Source organism: Rhinopithecus bieti, unplaced genomic scaffold (assembly GCF_001698545.2).
Source record: "Rhinopithecus bieti isolate Rb0 unplaced genomic scaffold, ASM169854v2 scaffold_68553, whole genome shotgun sequence".
Lineage (NCBI taxonomy): Eukaryota > Metazoa > Chordata > Mammalia > Primates > Cercopithecidae > Rhinopithecus > Rhinopithecus bieti.
Window position 1 is genome coordinate 154,939 of NW_016826183.1, and position 18,557 is coordinate 173,495.

At 42.7% G+C, this 18,557-nt stretch overlaps 1 long non-coding RNA gene across 2 annotated transcripts in view; it reads right to left on the minus strand.

The window, feature by feature from the left end:
• LOC108522887 (uncharacterized) overlaps positions 1–18,557 on the minus strand; it is a 34,755-nt gene that overhangs the window by 14,819 nt on the left and 1,379 nt on the right. The window contains exons 3-4 of one of the 2 annotated variants that reach the window (XR_001883633.1): positions 14,646–14,751; positions 1,145–1,234 (exon numbers count right to left, since the gene is read on the minus strand). This is a non-coding gene — a long non-coding RNA (uncharacterized LOC108522887). Of the gene's footprint in view, positions 1–1,144; positions 1,235–14,645; positions 14,752–18,557 lie in introns of those variants that run through there. The other variant, XR_001883634.1, reaches the window with a different exon arrangement.

The following is an 18,557-nucleotide window of genomic DNA, read 5'->3' on the forward strand; positions in this document are numbered from 1 at the left end:
TTTTTTTTTTTTTTTTTTTTTTTTTTTTTTTGTATTTTTTTGTAGAGATGGGGTCTCACCATGTTCTCCAGGCTGGCATCAAGCAATCTTCCTGCCTCAGCTTCCCAAAGCTGTGGGATTACAGACGTGAGCCACTGTGTCCAGTCCTCTTTTTCTATTTTCTTTTTTTTTAAGAAAATGAATGTGACTGGGCGTGGTGGCTCACGCCTGTAATCCCAGCACTTTGGGAGGCCAAGACGGGTCGATCACAAGGTCAGGAGATCGAGACCATCCTGGCTAACACAGTGAAACCCCATCTCTACTAAAAATACAAAAAATTAGCCGGGCGTGGTAGCAGGCACCTGTGGTCCCAGCTACTCGGGAGGCTGAGGCAGGAGAATGGCGTGAACCCAGGAGGCGGAGCTTGCAGTGAGCCGAGATCGCACCACTGTACTCCAGCCTGGGTGACAGAGCGAGACTCTGTGTCAAAAAAAAAAAAAAAAAAGAAAAAAAAGAAAATGAATGTGTCAAAGCTCTAAAAGATGGTGGAATGAGATGAGTGAAGCCATACCATAGATGAGTAGGTGATGCTGGGTATACCTGTGTGATAATGGAGCCTGCCTGCACTAGGAGTGAGGCAGTGTGGATGAGAAGAAAGAGGAATTCAGAGAAGGCATGAAGAAAACAGTCAGCAGACAGCTGACAGGGAGAATGAGCTATCATTGATACAAAGGAGGAAGATAAACTGAGAAACCAGCTTGGGAAAAATCGAGAGTTCATATGTAGTTTTGTGTCTTTTCCAAAGCACTGGAAGAAAGTATCCAAGCCACACTCAGGCTAAGAAGCAAGAAGCAGGAATCACTAGCTATCTTAAACAGAAAGGGATTTAATGCAGAGAATCAGATGCTTCCAGCAGGGTCAAAAAGTTGGAGAAGTATTCTGTGCCCTCGGCTCCAGGCATAACTCTGGAAGGCCTTTCTGATAAGCTGTGCTTACGGGAGAGGTTAGAATGGAGTATCGATCCACCAAAAGTGTCACAGAAATCTGTTTAGGTAACTCAGCATCTACACACCATTCTATACTGAATCTGCTGCCATACTGAATGAAAACAAATGATCCTGCCCAACACAATGGATTTATTCTTCATACAAATGAAAAGCAGCCCCACCTTCTCTGCAAAAGAAGAGCTATCCAGGGTCTTGTCCATCAGCACCTTCATTACTGGAGACGTTCTTGCCGGTCACAATCATAATCTCTGGAAACAAAAGACTATACTAAGGTGTCAATCACTGCCAACACATCTATCAAATTAAAGAGAAAAGGAAAAAAGAAAAAAGGAACTTGGCTGATACATCTTTCACAGAATGAGCAAGAAACTGTAGTTCGTATAGTCCTCATTTCTACCAGTGATCACAAAGCCTCATTTCTATAAGTGATCATAATTATTTGCAATTGACTTATTTTTGTCCACTCAAAAAACACTTTGGCTATTCGCCTGGTAAATGAAATCTTCATTCTTCATGGGCTTGAGCCCTTTGTGTCCTGTTTATATTGGATTGTTGTAGTCTTCTGTTAACTTTTGCCACTGGTTTGGCACTACTGATGTCACTGATGATAACCTAGGATTCAGCATTTCTGATCTGGGAACTGATGCTTTTAATCAAGGAAAGCACAAAGTTAGAGGAACAGGAAGTCAACATTTGTGAGTGGGCTATTCAGTGTAATAACAAAAGGGATTGTGGATTCTCAATTCCAGGAATCTGGGGCCCGTATATTTTAGCCATTGGGAAAATAGCCTCACATCTTGGTCATCCTTTCAAAGTGCATACAACATACTATAGGACATCACCCAATCTCACACGATGCTACTGATGGACGTTATCTGTGTATGCAAGAGGTCACTCTCCCACCTGTTAAGACCAGTTGCACATGCGAGTTGAGATTAAGAGGAAGATTGCAGAATGCCATAGGAATGAGGCCATTTCTTCACTTCTCTTGCTAGAAAATGACTTATTAGGTCAGAAACAAGGTTTATGGGATACTGTAATCGTATTAATGGATTATTTTTGATGGTAGTACTGGCAGAAGCATTTCATACCCAAAATATCTATTCCATAGAGGACAGATAACTGTTTTTTTCACAATGAAAAGGATCTTATGTAAAAACCTTCCCCTGCGTGTCTGTGTGCCCCCAACAGAATGACTTCATATATGATACTTAAAGTTGTCTACTCTTTTTTCTTTTCTTTACTTTACTTTATTTATTTATTTGAGATGGAGTCTTGCTCTGTTGCCCAGGCTGGAGTGCAGTGGTGTGATCTTGGCTCACCACAACCTCTGCCTTCAGGGTTCAAGTGATTCTCCTTTCTCAGCTTTCCAAGTAGTTGGGACTACAGGCATGCACCACCATGCCCAGCTAATTTTTTGTATTTTTAGTAGAGACTGCGTTTCACCATGTTAGCCAGGATGGTCTTGATCTCCTGACCTCATGATCCACCTGAGCCTCCCAAAGTGCTGGGATTACAGACTTCAGCCACCGCACCCAGCCCAACGTTGTCTACTCTTAATAGGAGGCGCACACAGCAGGGATGGGCCAACTCAACCATACTGAGGGAAAGTCCATGTTGTGGAACTCATCTTTAATCTTCATCCCTGATACCATGGCTGTCTTATTCCTGAGCTCACTGGGAAAACACAGATGGCATAAGAAAAAGCTGGCTGACCCTCACAGGCTGGTCATCTCCCCACTTAGTTCCTGAAACACTTATCTGAAATTGATGTCCTTTGGTTAAGAATCATAGAGAACAGAAGTATCTTATACTCTGTGCTTATGCCTCTTCTACAGAACTCTTTGTCACCGATTCTCCAGGGTTATTTCTTTCAGCTTCTCAAGTATCCAACCTGCCATTGACTTCCTGTGAATCAGTTATGAGCTATACATCTGGACATGTATCCTTCCAAGAAAAAATGAGACATTTCATATTCTGCTCGATTTCCTCCCTTGGGAGAAGTTCCCTTTACTACTCTTCTATCGGAGCAAACCTAAGAAGAGCTGGAGAAACCTCTCATGAGCTGTCACCGGCACACCATGCAGAACTTCTGTAAACTAGTATCAACATTTGTTTTCCTCAGACAATCAAGGGAGGCTATAGTTGAGGGCTGGTTAAAAGAGAGACACGTGTGCGGCATTGGTGGGCGTGCTGAGAGATAAGTCTCTGGATCACACTTATGCTCAGCCTCACATATGCCACATTCATTCCACCCAGTGCTGTTATAAAAGTCAAACTGTGTGACTCATGATTCAGATCTTATGGTCACTTGATGTCCCATAGTTAGGCATCTGGTCTCTACCAGGACCCAGGAGCAACAAAGAGCCATTTTGGGGGGAAAAACATGTTGTAGTTATTTTCCAAAAAGGCATTACTAGGTGATATGGTTTGGATTTGTGTCCCCTGGCCAAATCTCATGTCAAATGGTAATCTCCAACGTTGGAGGAGGGGTCTGGTGCAAGGTGACTGGATCATGGGGAGGATCTCCCCATTGCTGTTCTCCTGATACTGAGTTCTTGCAAGATCTGCTAGTTTAAGAGTGTGCAGTGCCTTCTCCTTCTCTTTTTCCCTCCTGCTGTAGCCCATGTAAGATGAGCCTGCTTGCCTGCTGCCTTCTGTCTTGATTGTAAGTTTCCTGAGGCCTCCCCAGCCATGATTCCTATACAGCCTGTGGAACCATGAGCCAATTACACCTCTTTTCTTTATAAATTACCCAGTCTCAGGTAGTTCTTTATAGCAGTTTGAGAATGGACTAAGACACTAGGCTTGCAATAGTTTCCATGAAGCATCTGGTCCTTCCTATTGCATCAGCTGGGATACCAGATAGCAGATCTTATTGCCCTCTCTAGCTTCAAGCTCTCCTTAAAACCGTATTTTCAAGGTACTCAATAAGTGGGTTGGAGCAGCATACCCAAAGGAGGTATACTCTGGCTCCAAAATAAAAAAAAAAAAAATGAAATGACCAAATGAAAAAGGAGCATTGAGCTTCAGTTCAATATCAGATGGAATGAAAGTTTAATGCTTATTTCTTAGTTATAGGGCGTGAAATAACAATAATTGACACTCACTCCCCATCGCTGGGTTACATCTGGACTAGCAGAAACTCCAAAGTTGTGGTGGCCCTTGCAAATTTTCATTGGGATTATCTTCCCTACTCTATCTTACATGTGATTGACAGGATATTGCTGGCTTACCTAGTTCAATAAGTATGATATCATCAAGAAATTGAACCAATATACTGCCCTGTAGAATGGCAAGGTAGTCGAGTTCCCTAGAGTTAAATTGTGATAGAGAATAAGAATGCTGGTGTCTAGCAAAAGTAAGAGTCCAGAATATCTGATACATTTTGCCCAAACTAATGTTCCTTTTACCCCGGTTTAACAACTTTGTAATATATGACAAGACATATTATCCAGCTTCTTCTGTAATTCAATATGAATAAATGTAAATTAATGTAAATAAGTATAAACAAATTGTAACACATCATAATTACTTTGATGAGTAACTCCTTTCTTCCTGAGTCAGATTCTATACTATGCCTCTAGGGTATGCAGTGATCTGATTATAACTATAGGTGTAGAGGCAATTGGGGAGGTAGAAGTGGGTATGGGAAGAACTGTCCTTTCTTTCAAGGTAACTATATTAAGTGGTGGTAAGATTGGCCTCATCAAAGGAGGAGCCTCTGTTAGCAGGAGAAGCTCCGAAGTCCTCATTCCTTGTCTCCTATTCTTACTCCTAACCAAAAAAATCCTATATTTGCTAAAGAAGACCTCGTGAATGAAGTTCTGAATCAATTTACACTGTAATTCAGTCATGCGCATGACTGGCCTCCATTTGGGACTTTTGGCGACATCAGGCCAGCAGCTACAAGAGATAAGCAATCATTTAGGACTTAGAGGCTTGTCACTGGACATACCTTGAACTGAGAATGTAAACCCCCAAGCTGGCATTTTCTTTCTTTGAACCTTTCAGTTTGGTCATGAGCAGCCGGGCCCCCACCCTCCTTAGAGTCCTCACTCTCACTATGAAGATGCTGCAGTCACTGGGTCCTCCGTCTGCCTTCCACAGGCTTTGTATTCCCAGGGACCACAGGCGATAATTTAAGCAGCTGTTTCCCAGTGTGTCATACGTCCAAGTTCTCATTTACTAGTGGTAATTAGGTTCTTATTGCCTTCAAATCCAACCAAGGCTGAGAAGCTGTTCTACCGTCTTGTTCTTGAGGGACTGTTGCCTACAACTACTTTGTCTAGCAAATTCCGTATTAGTAAGCGTTAAATTGCAAGAAATAAAAACAGGCACAAAAAGACAAATACTGCACGATCTCACTTACATGCGGAATCTTAAGAAGTTGTTCTCGTAGAAACAGAGAGTAGAGAGGTAGTTACCAGAACGGGGGCTGAAGGGGTAGGGTAAGGGGAGATGTTGGGACCTAAACAATGTGTACCCATGGACATAGAGAGCAGAATAATAGATATGGAGACTAGGAAGGGTGGGAATGTGGGAGAGGTGAGGGATAAGAAATTACTTAATGAGTATAATGTACACTACTCCAGTAATGGTTACACTAAAAGCCCAGCCCCTGTCATCACCACACAATATATCCATGTAACCAAAAATTGCACTTATACCCCTAAATTTGTACAAATGTTTTAAACAAGATACAAAATTTCAATTAGATTAGAGGAATAAGTTTTGGAGATCTACTGCACTGCATGATGACCACAGTTAATCATAATGTATTGCATATTTCAAGGCTGTCTAGACCCTCCAATCCACACACAAAACAGTAAGTTGGTGAGGGGATGGATATATTAATTTGCTTGATTTAATTTTTCTACAATGTATCTATGAATCAAAACAGTACATTGTACCCCATAATATACACACTTGTTAATTTAAAATATATAATTTTTTTACGCTAACCATTTTAAGTAGAGAGGAATTTAAAATGGAGTGTCCACAATATTGCTGTACACTGGGTTGGAAAACTGGTTTCAGCCTGGGCCTTCAGAAAGGACCCCAGAGCACTGCAGGCCAAAGTAGACCAAAGGCTGCTACCTCTGCTGAGTGAGGAAGGCACAAATTCAGGAGAGGAGGCACCTGGTGTCTGCAGGTCCTCCTTTCCTAGCGAAACAAGAAAGCTCCAGCCATCTCTGCTGCAAAGGGTCTTGATGCCTACAAGATGAGTGAGGACATCCTGGAACACTATGAGGATTGCAGGGCAAGCTCTCCTATACAGCCAGAGCAGCAGAAGTGGGTCTTTCCCTTGCTTCTTCCTTCCACAACTTTTGTGAGTGCATCTAATCGGCAGGCTCTAACTTACACCCAAAACTCTACTATGAACGTATAGGGTTGTTAGCTGTCCAGACCCTCCAATCCACAAAAGACCTACAAGAGGGAAGATTAAGAATGCTGTTGCCGACCACCTCTATCTACCACATTAAGCCACGTTTAAGATGATATCTACCATAACTTAATGCAATCAGTTTCCTTGGCTGTGATTTATCATATGTGTCATTTGTTTGCAACCTCAGTACCACTGGAGAAGTTTGTTGTTTTCTAATTGTTTTTCTATAATTTGATTTCATTTCCACTACTTAAGTTTTAGGGTCCTGTGATAGCTACTTAATCTGAACAACTAATCTTCAGCTGGGGAGTTAACTAAATGAGTGCTGAGCAAGTATTTTTGCTCACTTCTTTAAAACAACTACTCTCATAGGGTCAAACGTTTTGCTTTTTATATGATATTCACAGAAAGGTTTTTTATCTTTTCGAGATGGAGTTTCACTCTTGTTGCCCAGGCTGGAGTGCAATGGCACAATCTTGGCTCACTGCACCCTTCACCTCCCAGGTGTGCTCAGAACCTCCACTTAGCAAGACAGTTTTGTGACTGAAGAAACAATGTTTAATATCAAATGTGTACATAATATTGCATATAATAGCTTTTTTTGAGACGAAATATTGCTGTCACCCAGACTGGAGTGCAGTGGCACGATCTTGTAACCTCCACCTCCTGGGTTCAAGACATTCTCCTGCCTCAGCCTCCCGAATAGCTAGGATTACAGGCATGCACCACCATGCTCAGCTAATTTTGTATTTTTAGTAGAGACAGGGTTTCTCCATGTTGGTCAGGCTGGTCTTGAACTCCTGGCCTCAGGTGATCCACCTGCCCTGGCCTCCCAAAGTGCTGGGATTATAGGCGTGAGCCACCGTGCCCAGTCCACAGAAAGCTCTTTAAATAAATATCCAGATACAAAACTATATATATATAACAGGGTTTTTCTCTGTTACCTAGGCAAGACCCTGTTCAGTGGTGCAATCACGGCTTCCTGCAGCCTCAACTTCCTGGTCCCAAGTGATCCTCTTGCCTCAGCCTCCTGAGTAGCTGGGACTGCAGATGCACATCACCACAGCCAGCTAATTACAGATGAGGTAATGTTGTGTTGTCCAGACTTAAAGCAATAATTTTTCCAGTTATATTTTATCATTAAGTTTCTTAAGGCTTCTGTTTCTTTCTTTTATGGCTTCAATGGCAGGCACACTTTGCTCCTAACTCTCAGTTATTAGACTCAGAAGAGTCTGAACCTTCGTGGCTTAGCTGTGGCTTAGTTGGGGCTCACTGCTACATCTCCACCAGTAGGCAAGTTCCTGGGGATGAGGCCCATTTAGTTTGTTCATCTCCACATCCCAGCACATAAAACAGAGCCTGTGTGAAGCTAGGCCAGCAGCTCTATAAAACACGTTCAATGAACAGACAAATTAATGGAGTTTGCCTTCATAGTTACCTTCCCAAATCTGGTTTCCTACGATTTAAGTCTATAGTCAGTCATCTTATGAATAAAGGTAGGCAATGACCACCCAAAAGGCTATTTTTCACAAAGTGGGGCTGGAGAGTGGGTGGCAATATCACTGACAGAGTCTTCTGTAGTGGCCACTTGCATGAGGAATGGCCAGTAACCAGCGTCTTTCCATGGTAGTCATGCCTGATACCATGTGTAAGGAACATGGCTGTGCTGCAGCTAATCAGGCATAGGGCAGCAGGCATAGGCTGAGGTAAACACCCTGGATGACTCAGTGGGTTTGTGGCGCAGGTGCACAGTCCCATGACTTATATAATCATAGCCGTGTAGACATAACGTAGAGAAGTTCATCACCTGGCTCTCAGCCACTATTGTGTAATGTGTAAAAGTAACACTGACGCTGTGAGGGAGTTGCTGAATAAAGGCATGCCTCATCTACCTGATGTCTCTTGAGCGTTGAGTGTTCTTCTAGCTCCCTGCCCCACATCCACCTGCTCCCCTCAGCCCTCACCTGGGGCTGGAACCTGACCCTGAGCATGACCCCATGTAGGATCTGCCCTTGCCTGTTTGTGCAGCCCATGTGGGGTGGGGGGAGCTGACTTCACTGCAGTAAAGCAGGGCACAGGACCAAGACCCAGGCTTCTCTCAGCTGCAGAACTGGTGTGAGGTCCAGTATGAGGACCTGACCCAACTGAGCCAAACACAGTGAAACATGGGATTTTGTTTGCTAGTGGCTGGCACAGATGTTCTTTCCTAGTGGATGAGAACCCAGAGGGATGCAGACCAAGGAGTGGCTATAAGGGGGCTTGTCTGATCCTTGAAACAGAATCCAAAGGTCAGATCCACTGAACTCTGGATCTGACAAGTTACATGAGCCAATACATTTCCGTAATATAAAATGAAGTTGAACTTTCTGTTTCTTACAACTGAAGTATTTATAAGTGACAGAACTACCTGACTTTGGCAGAATCTCAAATAAATTTGCCTGATCAAAAGTCTCCATGATTGTTTATACTTCTGGTGGTAGGAAAAAGGAAACATCATCCGCACTTTTCCTTTCCTCTTCCTTTCCAACACCTTTGAGTTTCTTGGCCAGTTCTTGAAAGCAAGGATGAATCTGACAACCTGCAGTGTGCTTTTCAGAGTCTGACTAAGACATGACATGTCTTTGCAAAAGTCCTTCTCATATCTTATTTCTGAACTTTCAAAGGTCTCAACCTGTACTTCAACAGACATTTAAGTTTTCTTCTCAACACTCATAAAGTCCCTTACTAGATAGGAAATCTCTTCTTTTAATAGAAATGTATAATATAAATAAAGAGGATATATGCAAGAGATATTTGGGGTTTATATTATCCTTTTTTTTTCTTTTGCTGTGAAGACTCTTTCTCACTATGGTATAAGTTGAATAATTGTCTAAAAGTCTTGAAACTTTCAGCACATATCTGGAATGTGTTGTTCAAGTGTAGCACTGTTTTTCTTTATGTCAGGCCTGGAAGATGAGGCCACAGGAAAATTTCTGGCCAAACATGTTGCTATCTATTAAATGTTTATTATCTCTGAAACCAATGTTGAAACTTAATTCCCAATATCACAGTACTAAGAGGTGAAGGGCCAGTGCAGTGGCTCACGTCTATAATCCCAGTACTTTGGGAGGCCGAGGTGGGTGGATCACTTGAGGTCAGGAGTTCAAGACCATCCTGGCCAACATGGTGAAGCCCTGTCTCTACTAAAACAAAATAAAAATTAGCTGGGCACAGTGGTGTGTCTGTAATCCCACCTACTCATGAGGCTGAGGCAGGAGAATCCCTTGAACCTGGGAGGCAGAGGTTGTAGTGAGCCCAGATTGCACCAATGCAATCCAGCCTGGGTGACAAGAGTGAAACTCCAACTCAAAAAAAAAAAAAAAGAGAGAAAAAGAGGTGGAGTCTTTAAGAGGTGAGTGGATTAATCTAGTCCTGGACTAATGGGCTATAGAGGGCATGGGTTGGTTATCAGAAGAGCAGGTCTATACTAAGAGCCAGTTTGGGCCATCTCTGATGAGTCCCTACCACATGATGTTCTGCACTGCCTTGGAACTCTACAGAGTGTCCCTACCAGCAAGAAGGCCCTCACCAGATGTAGCCCCTAGACCTTGAACTTCCAAGTCTCCACGTCTGTAAGATCTGTGTGATCTTTCTTTGTTAAATCTAGAAAGAAAGTAAACAATCTCCTTACAGTTACAGGTGTCTTTGAAGTAACACATCTCAATTTCCTGCCCAAAGCTGATTCTTCATTCCCAGTTCAGGAATGACAACCTCCCATCCTTTCTGTACTCTTACTTTCTAGTTGTTCAAGCTGGAATCTCAGGAGTTGCTCCTAATTATTTTCCTTAATTCTACATGTAATCCCCATGACCGCCTTGCCGGCAATAACTGCAGGAATCCTCACTCCTTCTTCTTCTTTTTTTTCACTTCTTTTATTTGAAATTCCCTGTCATTAGCCTGCATTTACTTTCTATTTAACATCTTTGATTAAAGTATAATTGACATATAATAAATTGCACATATTTAAAGCGCACAGCTCGATCAGTTTTGATGTACGTATATGCCCATGAAATCAGCACCATAATTAAGATAATGAACATATCATCATCCCCAAAAGTTTCCTTGGGACTTTCTGTAACCCCTCTTTCTTGCTTCTCCCTACTATCCCCAGGCTACCACTCATATGCTTCCTGTCACCACATATTAGTTTGCATTTTTTAGAATTTTACATAAATGAAATCACATGGTATGTACTCTTTTTTATTGTCTTCTTTCACGCAGCATAAGATTCAATAATTTTGTAGCATATACCAATAATTCATTCATTTTTTTTATTGGGGAATTCTTTGCATACTATCAATAGAATGCAATACAATTCCACAATAAACAATGAATGTCACAGTTTGCTTAGCCATTCACCAGTTAACATTTGGCTTGATTTCAAGTTTTGGCTATTACAAATAAGGTTCCCATGAATATTTATATACCTTTTTTTGTTTTGTTTTTTTGTTTTTTTTGAGATGAAGTCTTGCTCTGTCACCCAGGCTGGAGTGCAGTGGTGCGATCTCAGCTCACTGTAGCTTCTGCCTCCTGGGTTCAAGCAGTTCTCCTGCCTCAGTCTCCAGAATAAATGGGACTACAGGTGCGTACCACCAAACCCCTCTAGTTTTTGTATTTTTAGTAGAGATGAGGTTTTCCCATGTTAGCCAGGCTGGCTTAAACTCCTGATCTCTGATGCTCCACTCACCTTGACCTCCCAAAGTGCTGGGATTACAGGCATGAGCCACCATGCCCAGCCAGTACAAGTCTTATATAGTCAAATGCCTTCATTTCTCCTGGGTCAATATGTAGAAGTGGGATGTTTGCATCATTTAATATGTGTATGCTGAACATTTACAAAACTCCCAAGTATTCTTATACACCAACAACAGACAAGCAGAGAGCAAAATCATGGATGAACTCCCATTCACAATTGCTACAAAGAGAACAAAATACCTAGGAATACAGCTTACAAAGGACATGAAGGACCCCTTCAAGGAGAACTACAAATCGCTGCTCAAGGAAATAAGAGAAGACACACACAAGTGGAAAAACATTCCATCCTCATGAATAGGAAGAATCAATATAGTGAAAATGGCCATAATGCCCAAATTAATGTATAGATTCAATCCTATTCCATCAAGCTACCATTGACATTCTTCACAGAATTAGAAAAAAAACTGCTTTAAATTTCATAAGGAACCCAAAAAGAGCCCAGATAGTGAAGACAATCCTAAGCAATTAGAACAAAGCTGGAGGCATCACGCTACCTGACTTCAAACTATACTACAAGACTACAGTAACCAAAACAGTAGCTACTGGTACCAAACAGACGTATAGATCAATAGAACAGAACAGAGACCTCAGAATTAACACCACACATCTACAACCACCTGATTGTCAACAAATCTGACAAAAACAAGCAATGGGGAAAGGATTCCCTATTTAATAAATGGTAAACTGGCTAGCTATATGCAGAAAACTGAAATTGGACCCCTTCCTTACACCTTATACAACTCAAGATAGATTAAAGACTTAAATGTAAAACCCAAAACCATAAAAACCCTAGAAGAAAATCTAGGCAATACTATTCTGGACATAGGCATGGACAAAGACTTTATGATGAAAACACCGAAAGCAATTGCAACAAAAGCCAAAATTGACAAATGGGATCTAATTAAACTAAAGAGCTTCTGCACAGCAAAAGAAATTAGCATCATAGTGAACAGGCAATCTACAGAAAGGAAGAAATTTTTTGCAATCTACCCATCTGACAAAGGTCTAATATCCAGAATCTACAAGGAACTTAAACAAATTTACAAGAAAAAAACAACCCCATCAAAAGTGGATGAAGGATATGAACAGACACTTCTCAAAAGAAGACATTCATGCGGCCAACAAACATATGGGAAAAGCTCATCATTAGTGATCACTAGAGAAATGCAAATCAAAACCACTATGACATACCATCTCATGCCACTCGGAATGGTGATTATTAAATAGTCAAGAAACAATAGATGCTGGTGAGGCTGTGGAGAAATAGGAATGCTTTTACACTGTTGGTGGGAATGTAAATTAGTTCAACCATTGTGGACGNTAAACTAAAGAGCTTCTGCACAGCAAAAGAAATTAGCATCATAGTGAACAGGCAATCTACAGAAAGGAAGAAATTTTTTGCAATCTACCCATCTGACAAAGGTCTAATATCCAGAATCTACAAGGAACTTAAACAAATTTACAAGAAAAAAACAACCCCATCAAAAAGTGGATGAAGGATATGAACAGACACTTCTCAAAAGAAGACATTCATGCGGCCAACAAACATATGGGAAAAAGCTCATCATTAGTGATCACTAGAGAAATGCAAATCAAAACCACTATGACATACCATCTCATGCCACTCGGAATGGTGATTATTAAATAGTCAAGAAACAATAGATGCTGGTGAGGCTGTGGAGAAATAGGAATGCTTTTACACTGTTGGTGGGAATGTAAATTAGTTCAACCATTGTGGACGACAGTGTGGTGATTTCTCGAGGATCTAGAACCACAAATACCATTTGACCCAGCAATCCCATTACTAGGTACATACCCAAAGGAATATAAATCATTCTACTATAAAGACACATGCACTCGTATGTTTATTGCAGCACTATTTACAATAGCAAAGGCATAGAACCAACCCAAATGCCCACCTACTAAATGTTGGCTTCTTTCCCTTAGTAACGTTCATTTAAGGTTTCCCCATGACTTTTCATGGCTTGAGAGTTCATTTATTTTTTTGGAACTGAATAATATTCTGTGGTCTGTGATATGGTTTGGATGTGTCCCCACCCAAACCTCATCTTGAATTGTAGCTCACATAATCCCCATGTGTTGTGGGAAGGACCCAGCGGGAGGTAATTGAATCATGGGGGCGATTACCCCCATGTTGCTGTTCTCATGATAGTGAGTTCACACAAGATCTGATGGTTTTATAAGGAGCTTTTCCCCTATTTGTTCCATACTTCTGTTTCCTACCACCATGTGAAGAAGGGCATGTTTGCTTCCCCCTTCCTCCATTGTTGTAAGTTTCCTGAGGCCTCCCCAGCCCTGTGGAACTGTGAGTCAATTAAACCTCTTTCCTTTATAAATTACCCAGTCTTGGGCAGTTCTTTACAGCAATGTGAGAATAGACTAATACAGTCTGTATGCATCACAGTTGATTTATCTATTCACCTACTAAAGGAATATCTTGCTTTCTTACGTTTTGACAATTCTGAAAAAAGCTGCTTAAATACTCATGTGCAGGATTGTATGTGATGTTAAGTTTCATCTCATCTGGGTAAAGACCAAGGAGCACGATTGCTGCAGCTCTTGGTTTTAACCTCACTGGGTTATACTTTTATCCAGATATCAGCTGTTTAACACATTAATTGATTAATTCACTCAGCTCACTGATTCAGCAATCATTTCTTGGTAACTGATGTGTAGGTGACACGGTCTGGGTGTTGGGGACATGACAGTAAGTAGAGTGGGTTCTGCCCACTGGGAAAGATGTCAGGGCACAAGGACTGGGGAGGATGACACACACAGTGAGAGGTGCTGGGAGTCGCACATGTGCTGACTATGTCTGGCTGACCCCATGACAGGGTGTGGGAGTGAAGAGGAGTCGGGCAGCCTCCCCCGTTTTCAGCCCTAGCAAGTGGGAGAACAGGGGCACATGCAGGCAGTGTGCTACAGGGAGATGCTCCTCACAGGACCCAGGAGAGAACCAACTGCCAGGGATGGCAGTGACCATGATGGCTGTGGTGGGACAGGCAGACAGCCATCTTACCAATGGAACTCATGCTGCTTACATGTAGGGAGGAGACAAAGGAAAAAAAAAGGGAAGGACCAAGAATGATACCCAAAAAACAAAAAAGTTTGATATTCAAAACACTCTCAAGGACATTTCCTAGAGAAACTGGACTTGAATTAACCTTGAAGAACTGGTTGGATTTACTGCCTGGGATGGCAAGGGGGTGCCACCTGCATGCCAAGCCCAATCTCGCAGAGGGGCTGCCTGGAGCTGTGCACTGTGAAGGATGAGAGCTGGGCACACACAACTACTGAGGAATTCACTGGGAGGTGGGTCAGAAGGAGGAGGAGGACAAAGAGGAGGAGGAGGAGGAGGGGGAGAGGGAAGAGGTGGTGAAGGAGGAGGAGTGAGGGGGATGCACATGCCTCAGGAAGGGCAGCACCAAGCAGAAGATGATCATAAAGTCACTTACTCCATGTCCTGCTTTTCAAATCATTGTTGTCTGTGGGATTTGTCCTCTGGGCTCTCTCTTACCCCAGGTGCAGTCTTGGGCACGCACCCTAGCCTTTTCAGTCACTCTGAAACAACACAAAGTCCAGAGTGATGTGCTGTCACTTATTTACTGTTTTCAACTTAGCTCCTCATACATGGAGCTGGTGGCCGTTCTTAGACACTAGCAAGATGGGTGTGGGTGGGTGGGAATGCAGCATGACAGGCTTTTCTTTGTCCAACATTTTCCTTCTTCACCAGCTTGTTTGTGACCCTCCAAGCCTGGGGTAGGAGAAGGGATCAGGAGAAAAAGATGCAGTCTTTGTAACCTGGCTTCCCAAAGTGCTTGAGTCATAGTCCAAGGTCCAAGAACAGGCTGGTGGGGTGAGCTTCTCTCCTGCAGAGAGCTCCTCGGGATGGAACAGCCTCTTCCACACATGGCTGAGGCAGGGTTCAGCCAGGAGACCCACATTACACCCAAATTATTTTAAGAGAGAAAGGGTAAAAACAAAACACTAAAATATCACAGAAGGACCCACTGTAAGAAGCAGGTGATACCTTGGGCTGGAGAGAACAAAGGAAAGAGGAAGGAGTGAGCAAAACTCAGAAATGTGGAGGAGCTGCCGCCCAGAGATCACACTCAGACATCTGAAGAGGGGACCTTCTGGGCTAGCACTGGGGTCTCTGCTCTTGGAGTCAGGGCTATGTGGAGCTGGGAACCCAACTTTGGTGGTATCTCTGAGGGGATGTTATGAGGCTGGCTCTGTGTGTGTCAGAGAAACTGCAGACCAAATTCATATGCTGTTGTGCTCATGAACTGCCACTGCCAGGGTGCAAAAGCAAAGATAGCAAGACACTGGGAGGACCAGGAGTCAGACAGGACAGAATGGGAGGCACAGGTCTCTCTCCCACCTCTTATCGTCTGGTTGCCTTGGGTGCATCTGTTGGCACAGCTGAACAGGACTCTGTCAGGAGAGGTGGCACGTGGCTCCCCAGTCCCCCCATCACAAGGCAGAGTATAAAAGGGAAGGTGTGGGGCTGAGAGACAGTAGCTTAACCACCAGCTCAGGTTCCTGGGATTCATCCCTCTTCCAGTCAGCAGGAAGTGACAAAGAGCATGGGAAGGCCCTAGGGGCCAGGACCCTTTTGCTGATGTTGGCTGGTAGAACTTAATCACACGTCAGGTGCAGGGAGGCTGGGGACCTCTTGGACGCTTAGACTAAATAGAAACAAGTTTTGGTGAGTGATTGTCATCTTCTGCCACTGGTGCTGTGTGGATACAGTTCAAAGGGAGGACTTTCCAGCTGTGGATACCTAGCTACAGTTCTTTGAATGGCGGATAGAACAGCAAAGTTTTATTTCTGGCTGCTCCCTTCACCTCAGCCTTGCTTTCCTCCCAGCTCCCACTGATATGCCCGCTGTACCCAGTATGACAACCCCTGCTCATCCCAGTGCTGGTGAGCATGCAGCTCAGTCACCTCCAACCCATCTCCTGGAGCTGTCCCACGGTTCCCTCGGAACCACTCTAGGGCATGTAGTGTCTGACTCTGAGTGCTCCACTTCGTGGGGGCACTGCTTAAAACAACAGCTCTGGAACACAGCATCATCCAAAGGCAACTGTTGATTTAATTTATTAGCATATATGTCCCCTGAAATGGCTACTAGGTGAGGTCTAGAAACCAAGGAGACTCCTCACCAGCCTCAGGTGAAGGGGAAACAAGCCCCTCCCTTTCCCATTCCTCGCAGAGGTAGGTGGGACATGCCCCTGTCCACTGCTCCATAGAGAATCCCCTCCTCAACACATGTGGTCACCTCTGAGCACCTGCCTCCTTCTTCCTCCAATCCCGGAAGCTACAGGAAGCTTCTCATGTGACCAACTGTTACAGCTGTCAGGTGTTCACAAATCTGAACTGTTACAGCTGCCAGGTGTTCACAAACCTGCAAGGCAGAGCAGGCTTGTTCTCCTTTACAGGGGGCGACTGCAGCGTAAAAGTTGTGAAAGTCCTTTCAAATGTTGCTTTACCTTTTTTTTTTTTTTTTTTTCTCAATCAACTTTCTCAGGTTGAAGAAAATTTTGCTTTAATAATCGTATCAGTTTTGCATTCTATTTCAAACTAATTGTTTCAAAACTGATTTGTTTTTGTACGGTTTCTTAGTAAAATCAGTGTTTCAGGAAGAAGCAACATGTTTACCCTCTGGCTTCGAATCACTTTGAGGGTAAGCGCTGAAGCTGTGAGCAAATTGCTGATGTCTGGGGACAAGTGGAAACCCCACCACTATAACCTGGAGTATTGAGAAACACTGGAGCAAAGACAGCTTAGGACTACGCCTGGTGGAATGTGTGTGGGTGGATACTAAGGTGGTTCCTGCAAGATGCCTTCCACCTCAGGATGCCCCAGACGATGGCCTTTCCCCTTAGCAAGAAGGTTTGGTTATGTCCTAATAGTATTGGAAATTCTATTTATGTGGAAAACACACAGGGAAAGACAGACATCTTGTGGGCATATGGTAGCATTACATCACAGGCCTGGAAACGAATACCTAATCATCAGATCATATCATTGAGTAACACACCGTCAGTCACAAACAATTCCATCAAACATCTCTCCAGCTTTTAAAAGAAAAAATGAACATACAGTTCATTTTTCTTATGGTTAAATGCATCAAATAAAAGCATAGCCTTGAACTTCCAAAGAACAGATAGCTTTCCATTTTGAGTTCTCCCTGGTTTCTAGACCATATCTACTAGCCATTTCAGCAGAGGTATACGTTAATAAACCAAATCAACAGTTACCTCTCAATGATGCTAATTCCAGAGCTTTTGTTTTAAGCAGATACCAAGTATCTGAGAGGTAATGAATGTGCAGGGTAAGAATTGAGACTTTTTGAGTTGGATCCTCTTAACAGCTGGCTGGATTCGACAGGCACAGGGAATCCCAAGACCAGAGTCTGGAATGCAGACATTCCTCTGGGTCTTAGGGTTTCTCTGGCAGAAAAACAACAAGTTTATCTTGGAAGTTGGACAGGAAAATGCTTTTAAAGAAAAGCAAATCATCTTTTCCTATGAGTAAGCTGAAGATGTATTTATCTCTTTTTCAAAATGGATATCATCATCAATAAATTATTGATAACTACTCTTTGGTGAATCCTATAGAGTGGGTCCCATCCTTGTCACTTTCACTTAAATTACAGTTGGTTTTCTGTAAGGAAACACCAGCACAAATAGGTCATTTGCTTAAGAATTTAAAGACAGATGTGTGGTTCCGAAGCCATAGTTCACCACTTGCTGCAGTATAGACATTTGCTTGTTTCCATCATGATGAAAAAACAGGTGTGGCCCATCATGCAGGAAAGAGAAAAAATGTAATTCTGACCATTCCTCAATTAGCGGCCTACTAAATTTTCATTATGACCAATAATCACCCTGTTTTTGTACAACCTGCATGCTAAGAATGACTTTTACATTTTTAAGTTTCTTAAATAAACAGAAGATGACAAATAGGTGGCACAGACCTGGGTGACTTACAAAGCCTAAAATATTTACCATGTGGCTCTTCAGAGTCTGCCTATCCCTGCATTACACAAACAAGACTTGTTTTCATTAGATGTCTTGAGAACTGGCTTTGAGAAAGGCAGGAGAAAATACACTTTTATTAACATTTTTGAAGGGAAATATTTGTTACTTCTTACCTTCAATTATTTGCAGTAAATTTGATTCCTTCTGACATTCATTTGACATCTACTATGCAGCACTTTGCAGCATTTAAAGGGAAGACTCATCTCTTAAGACATAAAAATCACTATCATCCAACTCAAAATGTGGTGTTACTAAAAATTACTCCGTGCTAAAGGGCCAAAAAAGGTTGGAGATCCTTGGGGTTGTGGAGGTAAACCA